This window comes from Mustelus asterias, unplaced genomic scaffold, assembly GCF_964213995.1.
Source record: "Mustelus asterias unplaced genomic scaffold, sMusAst1.hap1.1 HAP1_SCAFFOLD_98, whole genome shotgun sequence".
Taxonomy (NCBI): Eukaryota; Metazoa; Chordata; class Chondrichthyes; order Carcharhiniformes; family Triakidae; genus Mustelus; species Mustelus asterias.
Window position 1 is genome coordinate 528,389 of NW_027590146.1, and position 17,539 is coordinate 545,927.

The window sequence follows — 17,539 nt, forward strand, 5'->3', positions numbered from 1 at the left end:
CGGGGAACACTTCAGCGGTCACGGGCATTCGGCCTCTGATCTTCGGGTAAACATTCTCCAAGGCGGCCTTCATGACACACGGCAACGCAGAGTCGCTGAGCAGAGACTGATAGCCAAGTTCCGCACACATGCAGATGGCCTCAACCGGGATCTTGGGTTCATGTCACACTCTCTGTAACCCCCACGACTTGCCTGGGCTTGCAAAATCTCACTAACTGTCCATGCTGGAGACAATACACATCCCTTTAACCTGTGCTTTACCGTCTCTCCACACACATTGTCTGTACCTTTAAGACTTGATTACCTGTTAAGACTCGCATTCCAACCATTATTTTGTAAATTGAGTTTGTGTCTTTATATACCCTGTTTGTGAACAGAACTCCCACTCACCTGATGAAGGGGCAGCGCTCCGAAAGCTTGGGGCTTGTGCAACCAAATAAACCTGTTGGCCTTTAACCTGGTGTTGTGAGACTTCTTACTGTGCTCTACCGTTTAGCCAGCAAAGCTGTTACTCCAGGAAGGCAAGCAGACTGCTTCCTGTAGAGCAGAATTTCTAACAACAAGGGTAGAGGCACAGAAATACTGCATTTATGTCTGGATTCCACATAACTTCGAAATAAAACTGAAAGTGAATCATTGGATTCCTCTGTGAAGGAACCGCCTGACTTTGGCATGTCAAACAATCTTCCCACCATACTTCAAATGGTCGGAAGCTCCCAGAAAGTGCATTAGGCCCAGAGTAAAAATAAACAAATCCCCACTTAAACCATTCTATCAGCAATACAATGACATCTAATCAGGCAGCTCGGTGCCAATATCAAAAACAAAGGCTTGCTGACATGCTGCAGAGAACATGCCTAAAAACACATTCCTTAAAGGCACAGCAGCGCCTTCAGAATAAAAAAAGAAGCATCAGCATTCAAGATGGTTTCGTTTTTCAAGCCCTTTCAGTTTCACACTAAGATTACTTCGCAATATATGCATTAATTTTACAAAGTTAAAACATGCAAACAGAACAGTAATATAGTCAATTTCATTCCTTGTCTTCCAAATTCGAACACAACATCATTTATCACATTCGTGACCAAACATAGACAATCATATAGTCTCTTCCTTGCTCATGTATAACTTTTAAATTTAATCGCTGCAATAATAGACTCCATCGAAACAATCTGGCATTTTTATTCTCAAATTTCTCCAAAAACGTCAACGGATTGCAGTATACAAAATCGTCTTAGATGAATTCCTGGTAACATAAAAGTTAAACTTTTGCAAAACCAGCACCAAACCCAAGGTCTTTTTCTCATTCGTTGAATATTTCTTCTGAAGATCATTTTTTTTTAAAAGATAGCCAAGAGTTTTCATCGTCTTCTTGTAATAGCACGGCATCGAGACCCACACCACTCGCATCGATGGCCACCTTAAATGGTTCTGTGTAATTTCATGTGGTCAACAGAGGGGCACCTGTTAACACAGCCTTCAGGCCTTCAAATGTCTGTTGACACTCCGCTCTCCACTGAAGTTTTGTACGCTTCTTCAGCAATTAGTCAGTGGAGAAACCACAATGCTAAAATTCGGCACAAACTTCCTATGAAAACCATTCAGAGCCAGAAATGTAATTACTCTCCTTTTTGTCGACGTCATTGGGAACTCGCCAATAACTTTTGTTTTCACATCCCGTGGAGCGATTTGTCCATGTCCAATTGTTTGGCCGAGGAATGTAACTTGGGCCTTTCCAAACTCACACTTAGCTATGGTTACCGCCAAGCCCACCTCCTGAAGTCGATTGAATAATTCCACCACAGGTTCACGTCTGACTTAAAATCACCACATTGCCTATATATACCGTACAATTGGATAATACTGAAATGATCTTATTTGGTAATATTTCAATTGTGGTTGCGGTGTTATTCATTCCGGATGGATAACTTTGAGGAAAAATGTGGTGGCATTGGAAGCAGTTCAGAGAACTTTCACTAGATTGATTCCGGGGGTATGAAGGGGTTGACATGTGAGGAGAGGTTCAACAGTTTGGGTTTGCTTTCTCTGGAGTTCAGAAGGATGGAAGGGGAATCTGATCGAGGTATATAAAATTTTCAAAGGGATTGCTGAAGTAATTTTGAGCCAATCTTTCCTCTTATGCTGCAATCTAGAACAAGAGGTCACAGGTATAGGTTGAGAGGTGGTAGCTTTAAAACTGAAATGAGGAAGAACTAATTCACACAGATGGTGGTGAATTTGTGGAAGTTGCTGCCACAGAGCGCGGTGGAGTCTGAATCATTGAATCGCTTAATGAGGGAGATGGATATACTTCTGATAAAGAAATAAAGAAGAATCTGGGAAAAGGTGGGGAGTTGGATTTGAGACAATGGAGAGATCAGGCATGATCTGACTGAATGGCAGAGCAGGCTCAAATGCTCAATTTGCCTACTTCTGCTCCAAAGTCATGTGTTCCTAATTTCCGGTGTTCCTATTGTTGTGAAGTTAGTGTTTGTAAAATTAGAAAAAAAACTTCTAAAATGCTGAGAGTTGTAAAGTTTCATGGTTCTGTTTGAAAAGGTAGCATTTTTATGTCGTGAAAAGATGCAGGTGCACAGACTGAAACATTGTATGACGAGCCTGGGCAGTGGTGCTGCCAAGACAGCAGGTTGTTTTTGAAGTTTGCCCTATCAGATTAAACTAGGCATTTGAATAGCTGCAGCGTATCAGATTTGAATTTGATGTTCTGATAACATGTAAAACAATCTTATTGTCAGGATTTTGGTATGTCATCAGGGATGGAAGAAACAGTTCCCAACTCCAGAGGTCCAGACAGCCACTGCCTCTGCCAGCAACTGCCACATTTCATAGTTTGAGAGAGAGGAAGAAGCACAGCAAGGAACTTCCTCTAACAACCTAAGAGCCACATTTATGTCTTAAAAGAAAGTCTCATCTGAATCGTAAAGGTACCAACAGAAGATAGTGAAAAGAGAAGGTAAAGGAGACAGAAGATTCGGGAAAATAACACCTTATTTTATTTGGAGAGTGACTAGAAATTCAACTTTTTATTTGGTTCATACATAGGAACTGTATTTATCTAAACAACATTCATTTATAATAATATTTTATTCGGTTTGTTAATAGTTTAGTTAACGTGTTCACTGTTCGTAAGATGAATAAATTGTTACATATTCCTTCCCAGAGACAGTCTCAGGTAATCATTTAGATTTGACCACCAAAAGTTGCTGAAGTGCAGGTATTATCTCTTCTCACACACACTTAAATAGATTATGAAGGGAACTACTTATCTTTGAGTGGTTGAGTGCTTTTTCGCAGAGAAGAGATTAACCCCCCACCCCTTGTTACCGATTGGTGGCTCCTCCGGGATTTGAACAGTCCCAGGTCTTTAAATAAACCTTAAGTGAAAAGTATAAGAACTAATAACAGACAACAAGCAGATTAAATAAAAAGCGGGGAAATGGCTCTTAACATTGCTGAAGAGGTTCTCGGAGTTGGCGATGCTTTCCATATTTGCCAAGAAAGTTTATAATGACAGAAAAAGGTGACACTGTAGAATTGGCAAACAGGCTAAACTTTGCTTGAACCAAGGATAATAGGAAAGCTAAAATTGCAACTGAGATAGCCAAGCATTCAGAGTGGAGTCAGAGAAACAATAAATTAGAAATGAGACAAATGGAGTTAGAAAGTGATCTTAAAAGGCCGGAGTCAGAAAAAAGAGGGAGAAGAAAGCGAAAGATAGTTTGAGTTGGAAAAGATGAAGTTCGAATTCGAAGCCAGGAATACTTCAAGCGACACAAGTGAAAGTAGAAGATGGAAGTGATTGTGAGCAAGCTCAGCGTAGCCAACCTCCTGATGGGGATGTATAAAAATATGTCCAAACATTACCAAAATTCGATCAGAAGGACGCAGAAGACTTTTTCATCTCCTTTGAGAAATTGGCTACAGAGATGAAATGGCCAGTGGAGGTGTGGGTAATGTTAATTCAGACCAAGTTGGTAGGCAGGGCTACTGAGGTGTTTGCAGCGCTGTCAGAGGAGATGTAAGGGAAGTATGAAGAATTAAATAAGGCTGTTTTGAGTGCTTACAAATTGTTACCAGAAGCAAATGGACCACAGTTCAGAAATGTGAGGAAGAAAACATTTCAGAACTTTTCGAGAGTGAAAGAATTAAGCTGAGCAACTTCGATAGATGGGTGAGAGTATTAAAGATAGAAAATAAATATGAGTCTATTAGAGCTATTATTCTGCTGGAGGAGTTTAAGTATTCAATTCCAGAAGTAATAAGAACTCATGTTGAAGAACAGAAAGTTGGAACAGCGAGAACTGCAGAGATGGCAGAAGAATTCACATTATTGCATCAATTGAAATCCAGCTTCCGACAGCAATTTCATTCCGTGAGGGATAGAAATTTAGAAAGAAAGATAGTTCAATTGAAAACAAAACGTATATCACATTGGGAACGGTTTATGACCTGTTAAAAAAGAAACCCAAGAGGCTGGAAAAGAAGTCTAAGACCTCAGGTGTTTTCACTGCGATAAGGTGGAACACAAAATGTCACAGTGGTGGTGGCTTAAGAAAGACACTGGAAAAAAGGATGCAGTAAAAGATGCTCAACCAGTGGGATTAGTTAAAATAGTAAAGTTAACCTCGAGAAACGTCGAGGTGCTGAACGGCAGTGCACAACCTAGGCTTGGGCTGCAGAGTAAGGTAGTGCCTGATCTTTTCAATGACTTCACCTCAGTGGGGAAATATTGCGCGGGTCGAGCAGGGGAGTAGGCAAATAAGTTAAAATATTGAGAAGTATGTGAGTTATTGTGTCTCTAATAGTAAGAGGTGAAAATATTTGCACTGCTTCTGAAATATTGGCCAAGAGAGTGGGAATCTGTGGAATAAACGGTGAAAGGCGTAGTGTCCCCCTGTGTAAGATAAGGCTAGAAAGTCGAATCAACACTGGCGAAGTGATCGTGGGACTGATGGAAAACGTAGCTACACAAGACAGTTTATTCTTGGAAACGGTAGAGATGGATCACAGGTGGGAGTGATGCCCGTTGTTGTGGAAAAGCCAGAAAAAAACCAGGGAAATGTGGAGTTAAAAGAAAGATACCCTGGAATTTGTTCAGACTCTGTGGTGATAAGATCCCAAAGCCATAGGTTAATACGGGGAGGGAGAACAAAAGAGAAATATGAAGGAGTTGAGGCCCAGGTAACTGACACTCTGTTTGTTGAGATGGTAAAGGAAACACCTAAGCAGGTAGAGGATCAGGCAGACGTGTTTAGTTCTTTGCAATTAATGGAGTTACCGCAGAAAGATGAGATGATAAACGATTGATACCCTGAAGCCTATACAGAAAAGGAATTAGAGTGCACTCCAGAATGCTGTTATCTTAAGGATAAAATACTAAGGCAGAAATAGAGAACTTAGAAGGTTACTGCAGATGAGAAATGGGTGGAAGTTCACCAGATTGCGTTGACAGTAGAATACAGATGGGACGTATTGTGGGTAGCATACAAATTACCCGAAGGAGATCACCTAGGAAGACTCAGGCTAAGATAGAGAAGCATTGTTATTGGCCTGGATTACATAAAGATGTGGTTAAATTTTGCTGTACCAGTGATTCATGTCAGATGGTAGCAAAGCCCCAGGCACTGATACAACCAGTGCCTTTGACGCCAATTCCCTGGGTTGAAACATATTTTACCCGGGTTATAATTGATTGTGTAGGTCTCTTCCTAAAACCAAAAGTGGGATCCAGTATTTGCTAACAGTAAGGGATGTGTTCACAAGGTTTGCAGAGGCAATTTCTTTACAGAATATTAAGGCAAAAAGGACTGTGGAGGAGTTGCTTGCTTTACTTACCCATTGTGGAATGCCCAGAAAGATTCAGTCCGACCATGCCTCCAATTTTACTGCCAAATTATTTAAGGAGGTCATGGATAGGATCGGCATCAGACACTCTACCTCATGTACGTACCATGCTGAATCCCAGGGAACAGTTGAAATGGAGCATGTTGAGGACTTATTGCCTGGATTGCCCAAATGATTGGGATAAATGTATTCCTTTAATTCTATTTGATATTAGAGATGCTGCAAAATGAATCGACTCAGTTTACTCCATTTGCGTTGATATTCAGACACGAAGTAGGAGGTACTTTGCAATGAATGAAGGAAAAGCTGGCAGGTCCGAAGGCAGAGATCTCACAGTTGGATTATATATTTGAGGTAAGAGAAATGTTAAACAGAGTGGGTGAAGTACCTGGACAACATTTGAAGGTGGCCCAGCACCAATGAAAAAAGAAGAGACAAGAAAAATAAAATTCGTGCGTTTGCCCGTTGGGTTAAAGTATTTGTGTTATTGCCAGTGGTAGGACATCCCTTCAAGGCAACGTATAATGGTCCCTTGCAGATTGAGAAGAAGTTAAATCAGGTGAACTATCTGGTAAATATGCCAGATAGGGAAAAATGTGCAGTGTATATCATGTGAGTATGCTGAAACACGTTTATGAGAGGGAAAGGGGACCGGAGAAGGAGGTATTAGATACTGCCACTCAGATTGAGGAATCAAATCCAAATGATGTGGATTTTGATGTGACTCAGAATAAATTAAATAATAAATAAGTTCTTAAGGAATGGAATAGGGTAGTGAGTTATCAGTCTCATGAAGAAAGAACTTAATTGAAAGACGTGTTACAGTGCTATGTGGACCAACGTAGAAATAGAATGGGGAGGACTAATGAAATAGTACATGAGGTTGATGTAGAGAATGCTGTTCCGATAAAAACCCCTTATCGACTTATTCCTCTCAGAGTAGATCAGGTTCAGAAGGAAGTGGAAGAGATGCTACAGGATGACATCATAGAGCCGAGTCAAATCGAGTGTAGTTCGCCGATCGTGTTGGTTCCCAAACCTGATGGTAGTCAACGATTCTGTGCAGATTATCCGTAAGATCAATGCTGTGACTAAATCTGATTCAGAATCAATTCCAAGGCTGGAAGATTCTGTAGAAAATGTCGGAGAAGCTAATTACATCACAATGTTGGACTTACTTCGCGGTTTTGGCAAGTACATTTGTCAGAGTGAGCAAAATAAGTTTCTGCTCTTGCAACCCCAAGTGGGCTACAACAATTTAAAGCAATGCTCTTTGGGATCAAAAATGGACTAACCACTTTTCAAAGAGTTATGAACAGAGTTGTTGCATGTTTGACTAAATGTGCTGCCTTCATAGATGACTTAGAGATCTATGATCTTTCGTGGAAAGATCACGTGGAGCTTTTGGCAGAGCTCTTCCAGAGATGACAGAAGGCAGAGTTTGTCATAAAATGGGCAAAGACCGAATTTGGGAAGGCAGAACTGACATCCTTAGGACACAATATTGGATATGGATAGATGACATGGAGAAACGTGAAGATGAAGGCCATCGAGGAATTTCCAAGACCATCATGAAAAAGGATTTGCTACAATTTTGGGGATTGAGTAGATTCTACCGAAAATGCGAACCAAACTTTAGCAGCGTAGTGGCCCCGTTGAGGGATTTGTTAAAAAAAACTCAAAATTTCGGTGGATAGAACAGTGCCAGGAGACATTTGAGAATTTCAAAGCAGTGTGAACCACCGCACCTGTTTCAGTCACACCAAAATGTTTGAAACCATTTAAAGTCACCATCGACACCAGCGATGTAGGAGTTGGAGTGATGTTGTTGCAGGAGGATGATTGTGGAATTCAAAGGCTAATCGGTTATTTTTCAAAAATGCAATATCCACCAGACATAATATTCCACTGTTGAAAAGGCACTATTGAGTTTAGTAATGGCCTTACAGCATTTTAATGGTCACGTTGCAAACAATGCATCAGAGATGATCGTGTATACTGATCATTATCCTTCAATATTTCCGAAAGTTTTAAGGATAGGTACGACAGATTATTTCGTTGCAGTCTTATGTTACAAGCATTTAATGTGGAGATTTACCATGTTGCGGGGAGTGAAAATGTTATTGTCGATGCTTTATCGCGAGTATGAAACAGAGAAAAAATGAAGCCATCTTTTCATGATGATGATTCTTTTTTTTACGGGGGAAGGTGTTGGGAAGTCGGTGTTTGTAAAATTGTCTGCTAAAAAGGTGCCATTTTTGGACTTAGAGTTTTTTTTAAAGAGGTGCAGGTGCATATGCAGTACACAAACTGAAACATTGTATCGAGACGCCAGGTGTTGCCAAGTCAACAGGCTGTTTTTGAATTTTAACCAATCAATTTATACTAGACATTTGAATATCAGCAACCTATGAACTTTGAATTTAGTGTTTAGGTAACCTGAGAACCATTCATATTGTGGGGATGTTGGTGTGTCGTCAAGGGTATAAGGCACAACTCCCAGATCCAGAGAGCCAGAGATCCAGTAATTGTTCTCTCTGTCAGAGAGCTGTGTAGCTGTCAGAGCTAATGAATTTTAACTCACAGCCTCATCTGGATTGAAAAGGTACCAAAAGAAACCAGAAGATTACAGGCAGAAGAAAGAAAAAGACAGAAGATTCCAGAAGAAGTTAAAACCTGGTTGTATTTTGAGAGTTACTAAAAATAGTCATTTTTCTGTAAATAAGGGGGAATTGCATTTTATCTGAACAGTATTTCATTAAAATGATATTTCATTCGGTTTGTAAATAGTTTAGTTAACCTGTTTACTGTTAGTCAGATAAATAAAGTGTTACTCGTTGTTAAAGTGATCGTCTAAGCTAGTTATTTTGATTCAACCACTAAAAGCTGCTGATGAGCAGATCGCACTCCTTCTCACACACTTTTAACAGATTATAGCTTTGCTCTTTATTCTTTGTAAGCGAGGCACCCATCTTTGTGTGGTTAGGTGTTAGCTCTCAGAGAGGGGGGTCAACATTTCCTTTGTGACAGCAGAGATTGAAACACAAGTGAGGTGCAAATGTTAAAGGCCCAGCATCTTGCTCAGTTAGAAACAACAGACCATGATGTGAGCTGGCAAGTTGCGGCACTTGAGCATAACAAGATTCGCAAGAATGCAATTGTTTCCCATGGGGACAAAATCCAAGCAATAAATTATACAAAGAAAGAAGTTCAATTTTTCCTTATTAATTAGCAAGATCATTGCGTAATTATGAGGGAGAAAAAACACCTCGCACAAAGTAGCCAGCTGGAACCCACATTCCAGGAAGAAGAGACTGGTTGTAGCACACATTCCAGCTTTTCAAAATCCAATTCCCCACAGAGCAACACCGTTCTGAGAAACCCCCACAGAGCAACACCGCTCTGAGAAACAGGGGACATGCTGCATGAAAATGAAATTTGTAGACAGTTGTTCCATTGCATTTTAAAGAACATGCATTTTATTGTTCTCAATCCCTCCATTAGTTTGGATGTAATTTCTAGAAAGTTCACATTCTCGCTTGTTGTGGAAAGCACAAAAACTCCTGGGGACAAATGTAATAATTACATTGGAAATTCGACTGGTTGTACAACAAAGCACTTTCGTGTGCTAGTGGATATACACAGCAGCAGTGAAATACACCAAAGCATCTTAAAAGAGGGGGCGATAGCCTCCTGTCAACTTGCTACACTGTCCAGACTGAAACTCAACTAATTTTCTAGGGACCCGGGTTTGGATTCCGTCACGGCGGGTGGTGGAATTTGAATGCAGTAAAAAAAAATCTGGAAACAAGAATCTACTGCTAACCATGAAATTACTGCCGGGGAAAGAAAAACATCTGGTTCACTAATGTCCGTGAGAGAACGAAACCTGCCATCCTCACCTGGTCTGGCCTAAATGTGACTTCGGATTCACAGCAATGTGGTTGACCCTCAACTGTCCTCCAGACCAAACCCCCTCTCCCCTCCCCACCTCGCCAGGGCAACTAGGGATTAGCAATACGCCCATGTGCAATGAATGAATGAAAAATGTCAGCGTCGGGCAAATGTCTGAATGACTTCCCGGTTCTATGCGGCAATGTACAGTTAAGGACGACTTTAGAATAACTGTTCGTGATTATGTCACTGTAATGTTGCATTCTACAAACATAAATACAATTTGGAATAATAAACCTGCTCTGTAAAGGTTTGTTTTTTGTAAGTATCATAGAAACCATAGAAACCCTACAGTGCAGAAGGAGGCCATTCGGCCCATCGAGTCTGCACCGACCACAATCCCACCCAGGCCCTACCCCCACATATTTTACCCGCTAATCCCTCTAACCTATGCATCTCAGGACTCTAAGGGGCAATTTTTAACCTGGCCAATCAACCTAACCCGCACATCTTTGGACTGTGGGAGGAAACCGGAGCACCCGGAGGAAACCCACGCAGACACGAGGAGAATGTGCAAACTCCACACAGACAGTGACCCGAGCCGGGAATCGAACCCGGGACCCTGGAGCTGTGAAGCAGCAGTGCTAACCACTGTGCTACCGTGCCGCCCTGTCAACTTGCTACACTGTCCAGACTGAAACTCAACTAATTTTCTAGGGACCCGGGTTTGGATTCCGTCACGGCGGGTGGTGGAATTTGAATGCAGTAAAAAAAAATCTGGAAACAAGAATCTACTGCTAACTTATGTGTGTAGCAAGTATGTTTTTGTTTCAGACCCTGCCTTTTGGGCGGTGTGGTGGTACAGTGGGTACCACTGCTGTCTCACAGCGCCAGGGACACAAGTTAAATTCCGACCTCGGGTGACCGTCTGTGTCGAGTTTGCACATCCTCCCCGTGTCTGCGTGCGTTTCCTCCGGGTGCTCCGGTTTCCTCCCTCAGTCGAAATTTTTGCGGATTACGTTGGTTGGTCATGCTAAGTTGCGCCTTAGTGTCAGGGGGACTAGCAAACATAAATAGGCTTTTCATGGATCAGGTCGACATTGGGTTTGTGGTCAGTTGAGGCTTGATGGGCCATATGGCCGCCTTCTGCACTGCACTGCTATGGTTTAATATGTTACAGTGTTGCATATTAATCATTCCTCTCAACAATGTATGCAAAATCCGACAAAGTTCTTGCAACTGCAAATTTCTGATAAAATTGTTTCCACATCTCTCTGCTTTCTTGGATGAATGAACTGCTCAACGCTGCTCAACTAGTCTTTCCCCTCCGATTTCGGATGCCTGCAGTTTCAAGACGTTTGATCGACGGATGGCCCAAATGTAGGAGAACAAAGGTGGAAACTGTAACTACTCTGCCAATTAATTTATATATGTAAATCCACAATCATTTACAGTGCAAACTTTCAAAGAAACCGACTGATTCACTACATAACGTCCAGGCCCGCACACTGTGAGAAAACGAAGCACAGTTGTATCCTCATTGTAGCGGAGCAAATACATTAAATCTCGAGGAAATTGCATCCACATTTCATATCAGTATTCCACTGCATTCAAGGTAATTAATAAATTGAGCATTGCACCGCCTCCCACTAATGTACATCTTGCAGCATAATTATTGAAGAAGTCGCCACAATGATCATCGGTCAGAAATTTAAATGCAGTCTCATCACTGCACATCTGTTGAGCATTTGAAGTGGCAAAATACTCATCAGGCTAACAGAGGAGCAGAGATTCGTGTAGACACGTTATAAGAATGATAGAATGATAGGGAGTAGGATAGCTGGATCTTAGTTTCAGAAAAGATTCGGCACAACATCGTGGGCCGAAGGGCCTTTACTGTGCTGTACTGTTCTATGTTCTAAGTTCTATAATTAAATCTCTTGGTTTGTCTGTTGACGCTCCGTTTATATATTGCCACCTGCCATCCCTTATCAGTCTCCATCGTCTCTTCACTGGTGAAATTATGCAGTTCACATCCGTGCTTTGTCAAAAAAATGCAGAAACCTTTCCCTCCTCTACTCTGTAAAGGCAGGCAGTGTCCAAACGGCTGCCACCAACCTGTTTGTTTTCACAGCGCAACTCTGCCACAATTCTAGCAATCCTTCCATCATAACTACCTAACTACATTTGGCAGCAAATTGACACAAACAAAACTTCGTTTCGGCCCCACCTGCGGTAGGGCGCCACCGTGACAGCTGATCAGTTTGTTTTGATAGTTACAAAGAAACCCCACCCACTACACGGTGTACTCCCAAAACATGGCAGTCCTGTTCCCAGCAATGCTACAATTGCCAAGTACTCTGACCCCATTTCAAAATGTTCTGCCCCGATTTAAAGTTGAAAATATTTAGGAAATTTATAGCAATTGACATTTGCTTGCTCTCTTAAGTATTGAATGGATTTCAGAATTTTACGGAAGGGATCTGTTGGCAGCCGTTTCCACAGCTCGCTGAACTTCGTTTGTGTCATTGTATAAATGCACGTGTTTGTACAGCAAATCAGGAGCTGCAGCGTGGATCCCAATTTTAACCAAATCTATGTAACCTTTGGATTCGATTCTCCAAATAATGTATACGTTTCCATATGGAATAATTCAATATCACTGTCCATAACAGAATGAAATTCCCTGATAGAGCAAATAGTAAAACGACTGATTGACTTCGACTCTCCTTCTCTGTGTCCTATTGATCCTTCACACGGCTGTGAGTCTCCTGCGGGCTCTACTGCTCGCTAAAATGTGCTTGATGGTGAAGACATTATGAAACATACTTAGAAGAATTGGAACACAAGGTTATAGAATGTAACTGACGAGCTCAGCTATTGTCAAACCCAAGGAGACAGTGAAATTGGAGTGAAAGTGGCAAAACCATAACCTGCCTGTGAAATTATGTCGTCCTGTGAATTGAAAACACCCGAAAGTGTTGAACAAACAGCTCAATGCTCTCACTGTTCCTAAACTCACAGCCACAGTTTCTACTGTTGAATATTTACTTTGCAGCTTGCTGCAACAGATGGCCACAAATTCATCAAAGGTGAAAGACATGGTGAATCAGACAGAACAGTACTTGACAGAAGGGACAAGGGCAAAGTGAATGTGGCAGACGGGGGAAGAGTGCAGCAGCCTTCAAAACTGTCCAATATAAAGATGTGGAATCTGCTTAAATATCCCTTTGAAGACAATGACAAGAACATCCGTTACTTCCACGGCTACCGGGTAGCAAGCAACACATTTTGAGAGACTGCAATTTCCTCGAACAAGAATCGTGATTCTTCGTAAGTTGCAGTGAAGGAGAGAAATGAACAAGGCATTGGACATCAGATTTGCAGAAAAATAAGGTATTATCAGACATGCTATTTTCCAAAATATCCTTGATGGTTCTACATTGATTTCATTTTATTGAAAGCACAGCAAGAAATTACAAATGTGTACTACTATGAAATTCTGCAGACCACTCAGAAAAGAATACTAATGCTGCTGCTTTCTGAATACTGTCGGATAACTCACTTTCCTCCCATCCAATACTGGCTCAAATGTTTCTCACTCGCACATCTCCCAGTTCCGAAGCGCTTTTATCGTACCTTCTTCCCGATGTTTCAACTGATTAGATACAAAACAAGCATGTTCTAGTGCTAGACACAGCTGCATAATTCACCTTCCCAGGCTCCTCAGTATTTATGTACTCTGTGAATCAATATGAATCACGCCTAATATTTGGGCACGATTTACCATCAGGTTGTGCCAGTTTTCGGGCGCGGAAACTTGGTAAAGTCGGGCGTGAGTCGCTGAGCGCGATTCACGCCCGCCTCGGCGCCAGTTCCCCTTTGCCAAGGGCACAAAATGGCAGCCGTCGCGACCACGCCCGAAACGGGCGCGACGTCAATTTAAATGCTTTTGTATGCACTTAACTTGACTTAACGGGCTGCAAACCGCAACTTAACGGCATCTCACGCTTACCACCACGTTCGCCCGTCCAGATTCGGCACAAAACGGGCATGACCAGCAAAAGTCCGATGCGGGCGCTCCAGCTTCTGAAGGCGAAAGTCCAGAGCGTCTGGCATCTCTGTGCCTCAGAACGGAGGGCGTTGGGGGGTGGAGGGGGGGGGGGGGGCGTGAGGTGGGTCATATGACTCCACTCAAAACGGTGGGGGAGTGGGGGAGGGAGGTGGGTCAGATGGCTCCACTCAGATCAATGGAGGAGAGGGGGAGGGGGTGGGGAGTTATAGCATTTCTATGAACCCAACCACTATTATTAGATTGACTTTTGAACTGATCCATAATTACATTTACGATAATTGCGATTTCAGTGCTGACAACGAATATGCAAGAGAATTACACCATAATAGGGGATCGAAGGGACAGTCAAAATGTTCGGAAGTTACATGTGGAATAAAATAGAGCGTCATGGTGGTAAGACAGGATGCCATGTATTGCCAATGAGTAGTCAGATAGGAGGGTGGGGGTTTCAAGAAGGCAGTCCGTTGTTCCTATTGGGTTATTTGATATTGATGGGTGGTCTGTGGATCTATCGATCTATCGATCACCATATTATCGATAGATGCCTCAGTAATATAGTTAGATCTCAGTTTGAAGTGGATTTAATTCTTCTAAATTTGTCTAATTGATGACTACTTAAGGCAGTCTGAACAATCGGAAGTTCGTAATTTACATCACAATATCTGGTGGTTCCATCACAGGGCGATGGCTCAATAAAAGATTGAACTTCTCGGGCAATTGTCACACAAGTTTTACCGGGGGAAGTCTGCGCCGTGGCCGCGGTGTCCCCAGCATCTTTTTTTTTGGGTTCTGCCCAATTCGGATATCTCAGAGCCCGAAAAGTATGAGCCCGAATTGAATGAAGGTAACCTAAAACACTGGGTCAGCCTTAAGCCGGAAGAAAGAGTTGAACATTGGACACGTACTAAAGAAAGAACATAACCGGTTCAGAGAGGCGAAGAAAATGTTGATAAAAATGGTAGCAGAAATGGCGATCTTCAGTTACATTGGTAAGCATAGCAACATGGAGAACAGCATTGAGAAATGTTTTCAATAGATGTTTAAAGTTCTGAGCGGTTTAGACGAAGTAAAGAGAAACTGTAACTATTGCTGGAAGAATTGAAAATCTTTGTCTCAATTTCGCCGATATCTTCCGAAGAAAACAAATCGATTTGCAGGAAGCAGGGTGACAAGGAAGGCGGGATATTTGGGCTCGATGGATTGATCTTGCACTGTCCGGCACAGGCTCGCTGACGTTCTTCAGTGCTGTTAACCATTCAATAAATCTACTGGACCACTCTGTAAAATGCCACAAAGGCTCATGTTTCTTAAATCTCTGTAATAGTTGTTAGTATATTCTGGGTTCTTACCTTATGCTGCGGTTCTTGAATCTGGTTTCAGAGAGTCCTGATAAATTAGTGTAGTGCTTACAGCAGATTATCGAACACACCCTGGGTAAAGATTAATTACATATTACAGTCATAAACAAGACCTTCAGCCTGATCAGCACAAACCAGTAACACATTGTAATTTTATTTAGAGCTGGATCCGAATTAAATGGCGTATCATTTTAATTGAATTATTCTGATTATTCACTGATCAATTTTGACAAGGGTGTTCATTTTGTGTGACTGTTGATAGTGATTACATTTCCCCTGCTCTTTTAGACACACAGAGCAACAGTCTACATTTATTGGCTGTGATGTTTTTTTTCTCTTTTTATTACCTACTGTGTAACGTCTTTATTATTGGACTATAAACTTTCAAAGAGAGCAAAGTTCAAAGTTCAAACATGGTTGCTTTATGGGGTTCAGACACCAGGGGAGAGGAAACACTGAGCTCGACCGCTGAAATATATGTGCTTTCAATCGCTAGATTTTCACTCCATTTTGCTGCAATTCTATCCGTGTAAATGCTATTTATTGATATTGTTGATCCATTAATCTCGGTACCCAGGCTTCTATCATATTCCACTGTCCTGAACTTGTGCATTTTCCATCATAGATTATTCTCCCAGCTTCAGTAGATTAATGAGGAGAATGTCTTAGAATGGTCTCCCGTTGGTTATCTGCGCTTTTTTTTTGTTTACAGCCTGAGATGTGATCAGAAATATAGCACCTAATCAGCCTCAATATTTGGTAATTGGCTTTGTCTGCTGGTTTCTTTTTTTGGAATGGAATCACTCAGTGTGTGTCACATGAGAGAACAGATCCGCCAGAGGGAGTGGCAGTATTATCGCAGGAGAGTTGGATCGCTTCTCGGCCTTTTGGCTAAGATCAAGTGTAGTTATGCAGATGCAGCATTTGGTTGCGGTCATTAGGTTACATTGAAGCTTCATATGTTTCATATGAAGCAATTTTTAAAAGCGGTATCTCGGCCTTTTGGCTAAGATGGAAATGAGCTCAAGTCTTGGAGGAGGAATTGCTTTCCCTCCCCCAATCAGCTTGGCTCATGTAGATCAGGCCCAGGACAGGGTGGTTTGGTCGCTTGCCCTGATTGCCAGCCTGGATCGGAAATGTCTCAACTTGTTGAGTCTCTGAATTGGACTTGATTTGATTGAATTGGAAAAATATGAATTTTTAAAAAAAGATGGGAGCCCTCAGAATTGAACTTCTCGGGCAATGTCGTGCAACCCTGACTAAAGGACCTCTGGCCTGTTGTAGGGGCATCTTTGGATACCTCACAGTTAGGATGTGAGGCTCCACACTGCATGTCAGACTTGACATGCTCAGACCTAGGAGGTTACGATGAAAATTTATGAAACTTTGTTTCGGCTTGAAGTAGGAATATTGCCTCGAATAAAAGACACGCACTTGAGTGAAGCTGTGAGGTTCACAGATAATAAAGAAAAAAAATAGGAAAATCATCCATAGATAAAGGAACTCAGTTGCATGATTACTGTCAGCACATGTAAAAGAGGGGTCGACAGAAGGTTTCGCGAGATGTTACAAACACTGAACAGTTTAATATTAACTACAGATAAACTGTTATCATTGCTAGAAGGATTGGGAAGCGTTTATATCCCATTTCACCTTGTTTAAACAGGAACGAAGAAGTATTGAAGGAAAGGATGAGGGGGTACATGGACAAATAGGGGACAGAGGGACTGGCTGGATTATTCTTACGGAGAGCTAACACAGGCACACTGACCTCCTTGAACTTTCTAACCTATGAATCTATGGAACTACTGCACCAAAACTCGAGATTGTTCAGATTCCCTACATTAAAACAATGTAAAGGTGGTCACAATATTCTGGGCTCTTACCTTGAGCAGCCGTTCCCGCTCCGGGGTTCCAGAAAGTTTGAACAAATTAGTATATTGGATTCAACCGTTTATCAAACACACCCTGGGTAAAGATCAGTTACACACAGTCATAAATACGCCCTTCAGCCTGATCAGTGCAACTCCTCACCACACCTTTCTCTTAATGCCAGCTGGGTCTGAATTAAACAGTATAATCTTATTGAATCATTTCAATAAATCCGGAATCCATTTAAACGAAGTCATTCGTTCTGTGTGCCTGAATAACAGAGAGTATTTTCCACAGAATCTTTAAGACCCACAGATAAATAGTCAGCAGTTGTTAGATGTTATTATCCACTGTATGACTTATCTATTATTTAATGAGGCAACTCTAGAGAGAACAAGGTTCAAAGAACAATGGACATTTATTGGGTTCAGACGGCAGATGATAGGAAAAACTAAACTCTCGTTTTGAAACATAC

At 41.7% G+C, this 17,539-nt stretch overlaps 1 pseudogene; it reads left to right on the forward strand.

Annotated features, from left to right (window-relative positions):
- The first annotated feature begins 16,063 nt into the window (after positions 1–16,063).
- LOC144484303 (U2 spliceosomal RNA) lies at positions 16,064–16,265 on the forward strand (annotated as a pseudogene).
- The last annotated feature ends 1,274 nt before the right edge of the window (positions 16,266–17,539 follow it).